The sequence below is a fragment of the Ceratotherium simum genome, chromosome 11 (assembly GCF_057802395.1).
Source record: "Ceratotherium simum simum isolate JZ-2026a chromosome 11, ASM5780239v1, whole genome shotgun sequence".
Taxonomy (NCBI): domain Eukaryota; kingdom Metazoa; phylum Chordata; class Mammalia; order Perissodactyla; family Rhinocerotidae; genus Ceratotherium; species Ceratotherium simum.
In genome coordinates this window covers 37,840,233-37,847,466 of record NC_141910.1, presented here as the reverse complement: position 1 = coordinate 37,847,466, position 7,234 = coordinate 37,840,233, and positions in this window count along the sequence as shown.

Genomic DNA, 7,234 nt, shown 5'->3' with positions numbered 1-7,234 from the left:
TCACTGTCCCGATTTTCCTCTTCCAGATCCAAGTTCTTGTCTTTTATTCCTTTGTTCCCTGTATTAAGTAGAATACAGGTCTGGCTGTTGTAACAAAAACCAAAATAACAGTGGCTTAAACGAGATAGGAGTTTATTTTTCTCCTTCTAACTTTCTGAGCATGAATAGTCCCTGGCTATTATGACAGCTTTACAGTGTGTGAAACTGACTCCTGTCTTGTTGCTCTGCTCTCCTCAACACACAGCTTCCCTCCTGTGATGTAGGAGCCACTCCAGCTCTCCTGCCATCACGTCTACAGTCTGCCAGTGGGAAGAGGGATCAGGGGAGAAGAGCAGACCATCCTCTTCCCATCCAGGGACATGACTCGGAAGTTGCACACATCGCTTCTGCTCACCCCTATTGACCAAAACCTAGTCGTACGGCTACACCGACATACCAGGGAGGCTGGGAAATGTGTCTTTAGTCTGAGAACCCATGTGGCCAGTTAAAATTCAAGGATCTGTTACTCAAGCAAGAAGAAGAGATGGATGTTGGGGGCCGACGAGCAATCTCTGCCACCATCTTCTTAAAGTTTCTGAATCAGATGCCTCTATTCTTCATTCAACAGCTCCCCCTCCCAACAGAGGGAGGAGACTCTGCTCCTTAGTACCTTTATCCTTTCAAAACTCGGGCCAGATGCTCATAGAGGCTTTCTTCTGCTCTGTCACACACACTCCAAAGGGGTGGATTGTGCTCTGCTCTTATTAGGGTGAATGTGGATCTTCCAGTTCCAGTCCAACCGCCGTACTAGAAAAAGTAAACACACCTAACCAAGGCAACGCTTTAAACATTTAAAGGTACTACAGTGTACTCATGCGGGGGCATGGTGGGAAGACTATTTCTTACATTAGCACGCTTTGGCTCTGCCTGTTTGGGAACAATAGACCTCATTATCACCGTGCTAAGGAGCACCGAGCCCTTTCCCGTCTCATCTCAGCCTGCTTGATTTATTCTCCCTTTGCTATCTGGGAGGGATGGCACCAACTCCTAATTCGATATATATATTTTTTAATTCCAAGGAATGAGGGATGATCATGAACAACTAAAACTTATTGAGATTTACCAAATGCCAGCTGCTCCTCTAAAAACCAAAAACCAGCTTTTCCTGGTTTCCTTCATTTAATCCTCACAACAACCCTTTGAGGTTGGCGGTATTATTGTAGTTTTCAATTTACAGATGAGAAAACTGAAACTTAAAAAGGTTAAGTAGCTTGCCCAAAATAATACAGAATCATACAGCTCCCAAGGGGTTTAGGTTCAAGAGAACGTTTGTATTTTTGTTTTATTTTTAAATTAATAGTTATTGGGAATTTTTCTAATTCTCAATTTCTAATTATCAATTTTCACTGCAGAAAAAAATAGACATCACCCATCATAGCATTTTCACAAAGACAGCCACTGTAAAAATGTTGCTGCATTTCCTTAGAGCCTTTTTCCTCTGTCCGTCTGTCTCTCTTGATATTTATCCCTGGTTTTGTTTTAATATCCAATAACCTAGCTCTCCACAGAAATGCCACTCCCGGCTCACGGGCACACTATACTCCCTCACTGTTAATGCGGCTTTGTCTGAACCCCCATCCTTAGTGTGACCTTCAGAAATCACTCAGACTGGAAGTAACTCTGCAGGACAGGCCCTTGTCGCATAATAGTCACACAGGGAAATGCCTGGAGAAGTTTTTCAGGCAACGACAGTAACGCTCGGATATTTTTTAAATGTCATCTACGCTCTTTAAGTTGTAACTCAAACCCTCCCTGGTGGCTGCAGCCTGAACCTCAGGGCTGCAGGGGAGACGGGTCGTGTGGCTTGGTCCCAGTCTGAAGGCCTCAGCTATCAACAAGAAATTCCCTTAGAGGAGGTCTCAGGCTTTTTTTTTTTTGTGAGGAGATCAGCCCTGTGCTAACATCCGCCAATCCTCCTCTTTTTTTTTTGCTGAGGAAGACGGCCCTGGGCTAACATCCGTGCCCATCTTCCTCCACTTTATATGGGATGCCGCCACAGCATGGCTCGCCAAGCAGCGCGTCGGTGCGCGCCCGGGATCCGAACCAGCGAACCCCGGGCCGACGCAGCGGAGCGCGCGCACTCAACCGCCTGCGCCACCGGGCCGGCCCCTCTCAGGCTTTTTCAGGCAAGAGCCAAGAAATTGAATCATATGATGACATTCGATAATTTTTTTTTAAATAAAGCACATCCAGAATGATAAAATAAATTCTAGAGGCTACGCATCTCTAGGCAGTAACTTGCCCCACTCTGCATGGTATCAGGGCCTATAGACTGGGGCATGAAAGACCAACTGTCAGGCTAAAGACGCTAGCTTTCCCTAAAGCCAGTCTAATCTGGAAATGTTCACTTAGATTGTTCAGATTAGGGGTCCTGTGACTTTGAATTTGGGCACATTTGGTTAGACTTTTGGGGGGGCAAGAAACATTCCAGGATGTCAAAGAGAACAGGATGAAGCATTCTAAAGCCCTCTTTTCTCTCTGAAAGACTGTCATCCATTAGTGAACGCTCATTCTCCTCTCCTCTGAGTTCCTTTCAACCTGCACTGATTCTTAGCAAAAGATGTCTTGTCATGTCAGTCACCTTTGAGGGCGTTAGTGGCTTATCCTCCACACTCAATTGTGTGTTTACAGTGGCCTTTCTCACTCTCCAAGGTGTTGCCCTCGTGGCCAAGCAAGGTAGCCAGCACGCAGCAGCTGCTCATTGGATATTTTATTCGTTCCTGTGCTAAGCTGCAGAGGAAACATTTCTGAGCCCAGATGTTCCAAACAGCTCCCTCGATGGGCTCCGGAGGTCTTTCTTTCCCTCATTTACTTCATCCAGTCCTTACAAGTCTCTGCCAGGTACCTTAGCCCCATTTACCAAGGAGGAAGCTGAAACAGACAAAAGCAGGGATTTGCCAAAGTTCCCTCAGTAGCGAGTGGTAAAAGCAGGGCTGGAAATGAGCTTTCTTGACCCGAAATCCAGCATTCTTGCCCTGATATGACAGCTGTTCTCATTTCGCCACAATTATTGGGCTGTGGAAAAACCTGTCGCAACGTGCAGGTGGGGCAGGGGCAGAAGGAGCACGTCTGGGGCCACTGTCTGCATTGCTTTGTCCACAGGCCCACTGCGCCAGGCCCAGATGGGGCTCCACGGTGCGCTCATGACAGCCTCGGGCTCCTTGTTTTTCTGTTGAGATTCTTTCATTCCTTTCTCCCTGCCCCCTCACCTCCCTACCAAACACAGAAATGACCCCAGGAATAAAATGCAGGAGCTCCACCAACATAAAGCAAAGGTTAGAAATCGAACGCCACCCCTCCCGAAGCCAGGAAATTCCAGAGACGTGGTTCTCATGGCAAGGGGACTTCAAGTTACATATTTTGCAGTCTGGCTAACCAGTTGTACTTTTCCGTGTGAGGCTTAAGACAGGGTCTGCCTGTGCCATGAGGGTGCCTCCGGGCTTTGAGACCCGTATTAGATTGCACGCAGGCTGTGCTGTGGATTAGCTGTGAGATTTGCAAATGTATAGTTTACAATGTGGTAAGAGCCTCGTGGCCCGGGAGTGAGCTCTGAGAGCGGTTACTGTGGCGGCGCGGGTGTTTGGGGGGATTTGCCCTTCAAACCTCAAGGCTGCATTAGCATAGCTGGGGCCTGTGGAGCTCCCCTGCTGTAAGAAGCAATCTAGAGTTAATTGAAAGTGATTTTCACAAGTCCCCCACATAACCGGATATGTTTCCCTGGGTAAATCCTCGAACGCCTCAGAAGTCCAGATAAGCTGGGGTGCCCAAGCTTTGAGCATCGGAAGACTGGTCTCGATTAGAAGTGGTTTCTTAATCAGTTGTGAGCTAAATATGTGGGTCCCGTGGCCCACCTCACCCTGGTCTGTAGGTCCCCAGTGAGAGGGCAAAGCGCTTGTTGCAAATGTCTCAGGCTGAGCACTACTGCCCAATGCTCCTCTGGCCCCAAAGCAGGCCTGGAGAGTCCTCCAGCCCATGGCAGGCACAGGGTGGACCCTCACCCCAGCCTGAAGAACGGCAGTGAGGAAACCCCAAGCTTTCCTCCAAAAGACACCGTAGACTGGAGGCCTGAGAGTCCCATGACTTCCCTGTCCCTTTCTGGAGGTGCCCCTGGCCCCAGAGAGCAGGCCCTGGGCCTCTACATGTCAATTCTCAGGGATCTTCGGTGGTTTTGAGCTTCAGCAATGGAAGGTGAGCCTGAGTTTCAGACAAATCACCAAATTGGCTGTTTGATTTTGGCGTCTTTCCTGCTTTTCTTCTGTGCACCCTTCTCCCCTCAAAACCCCTTCCCTATTTCCCCAGGACCTCATTGTGCCCTGCAAGTGCCTAGCGCCCCTCCCAGGCCAGTCTGCCTTAGACCATATTCCCAATGTGGGGCTCTATCCCTCTCTTCCTCCTTCCTCCTTCCCTCCTCCCTAGGCCTCTTGTTAAACTTCCTCCCAGCTAGCTGTCACTCACAAAAAGATCTGATAAAATCGCATAATAATGACTGATGCTATTGTGTTCTATATCTGAAAAACATATTTAACAAATATTCTCTCTTAACTCTCACATCAGTCTGTGATATTCTCTCTGTTTCACCAGTGATGAGGGAAATAAATACCTATCTCTCAAACAGGTTCAGTGTCCTGCCCCAGATCATGCAACTAAGAAGTGGTAAAATTTGAATTCAAGTCTTTTGATCCCAAATACCCGGTACCTTTCCTTCAGCAGCTGCTGCTTTCTCACCACTGCCCTGCTGAGAGTTAATGGCTGCTCAAGACTTAATCTGTTCCTTTTCCCAGTGCGGGTTGTGTTTTAGGACCCAGCGCTTATACCAGAAGAGTAAGCCAGCATCAGAGAGGGGCCCGTGGGAGAGCCTGGGAGGGCCTTTCTGACTCCCTTCCAAGCAGACCTCAGCAGACAGCTCCCACTTGACCTGCTCAAGAAAGAAATGAGTCCTACTCATGCAAAGAGCTTCTGAGGGCTCTTTTCTGCCAAATGCAAAAAGGCAAAGCCAGGGAGACATGACTTGAGGTACTGTTCTGAGTGATAAGCTGACACTGTTGAGCCCACAAGCTCCCCTCCTCCTTTTCATCCTCTCCCTTTCTGGGCCTTCATTCTTTGCTCCAAGGCACAGAGGCTTCTCTCAAAGACTGGTTGTAGTTCCAAAGCTGGTCCTGCTGGCTAGGAGGCTCAGTTCTAACTATGAAGCTGGTGACACCCCTCCCACAGTCCCCTGGAAAGCCCTGATGTCCCTTTCCTCACTGCCTTTCTTCTTGCCTCCCTTATTAAATATTCGTCACATAAATGAATGAATGAATGCTGCTCTACTCCTCTGTGCATGGAGCCAAGTCACCCAGACAACTCATTTTTGTGGATAGGGTTATCTTTTGGGCCAGCCCTGGTGGCCTAGTGGTTAAGTTCAGCATGTTCAGCTTTGGTGGCCCAAGTTTGGTTCCCGGGTGCAGACCTACACCACTCATCTGTCAGTGGCCATGCTGTGGCAGTGGCTCACATACAAAAAGAGTAAGATTGGCAACCGATGTTAGCTCAGGGAGAATCTTCCTGAGCAAAATAAAAGGAAAAAAAAGAGCTTACCTTTTGCTGGAGCAATTCTCAGTTTTTAAAAAACGGATCACTAATGCAAAATCTAAGGCCCTATAGCTCTTGGTTGGAGAAGATAACTCACCAGAAGTCATTTCAGTTTACAAGCAAGTGCATTCAGATGAAAACTGATGCAGGCTGCCTTTTACATAATTGGACTGATGGTTGCCCGTTTGGTGTAACTGGGGAGGGCTGGAATAGCTCTTCTATCCAAATATCATTCACACCAGCCTGTCTCAATGCCTGGGATTCCACCATTAGGGATACGTTACTTTGTAGTTTTAAGATCATTTTAGACAAGCATTGTCAACAACTCAATATGTGGTTAGCATGACACTAAATATTCAGATACATTCATCTCTATGATTGGAGTTGCATAAAGATAGCATCATTATCCTAATCAAATTAAAGAAAATCTACACAAGATGAGATTCACATGCTTCTTATTTTCTGAAACTGAAGGGACTTTGCTGACTCTGATTCTGCCTCACCCTTTCTCCCCATTCCTCCTCTACTGTCTTCTATATTAGGACCCAGGCTCAGCAGCCCCTCCTGCTCTTTGAGGTCTCTGGCAGGGCAAAGTCGCATCCATGGATTCCAGGCCCAAAACCTAGAAAAGGAGGGAGAGTTTGTGAGGAAGAAATGGTGTTGGAAAGCAGAAAGAGGGAGATGAAGGAGACAAGCAAAGAATAGGAGAGGAGAGAGGTAAAGAAAGAGGTGCTCACAATGGCCGAGACTTGGAAGTGCCCATCAAGGGACGAATGGATAAAGATGTGGGATACACACACAATGGAATATTTCTCAGCCATAAAAAAGGATAAAATCTTGCCATTTGCAACAACGTGGATGGACCTTGAGGGTATTCTGCTAAGCGAAATAAGTCAGAGGGAGAAAGTCAAATACCGTATGATCTCACTCATAAATAGAAGATAAAAACAACAACAAACAAACACACAGAGACAGAGATTGGATTGGTGGTTACCAGAGGGGAAGTGGGGAGTGAGGAGGGCGAAAGGGATGATTAGGCACAGGTGTGTGGTGACAGATTGTAATTAGTCTTTGGGTGGTGAACATGAGGTAGTCTACACAGAAATTGAAATATAATAATGTACACCTGAAATTTATATAATGTTATAAACCAATGTTACCTGAATTAAAAAAAAGAAAGAAGTGCTTATGGTGGGGGCAGGAAAGAGAATTAAGTGCCCATTTCCTACAGGAAGCAATGATTTGTCCTTGTGGGCTAAGGCTCGAAGCCCTTTTCCCTGGACTCACCTTAGTCTAGTTTGTCCCAGGGCCTGGAATCCCACCTTTAGGGATGAGCTGCTTCATAACTTGACAGCCGTTTAGCAAACCTCACTGGTTAGCCTGGGGCTGGTTCATTGCAGCTGCCAGTCTGCGGTCGTGCGCTCCTCTAAACTAATTGAAGGTCAGATGGCGAGGCTGGGCTGTGCAGACCAGGCCTCTTGTGTAGATGTTTCATTCACATCTTCCTTGGCATCTTCACAAGCATAGCAAAGTTTTAGGAAGAACTAAATGTGTGACTTGTGTCTGATCAAGTTGTTCAGTGGGACTGTCTGCCCCAAATGCAGGATGCTGCAGATAAAGACAG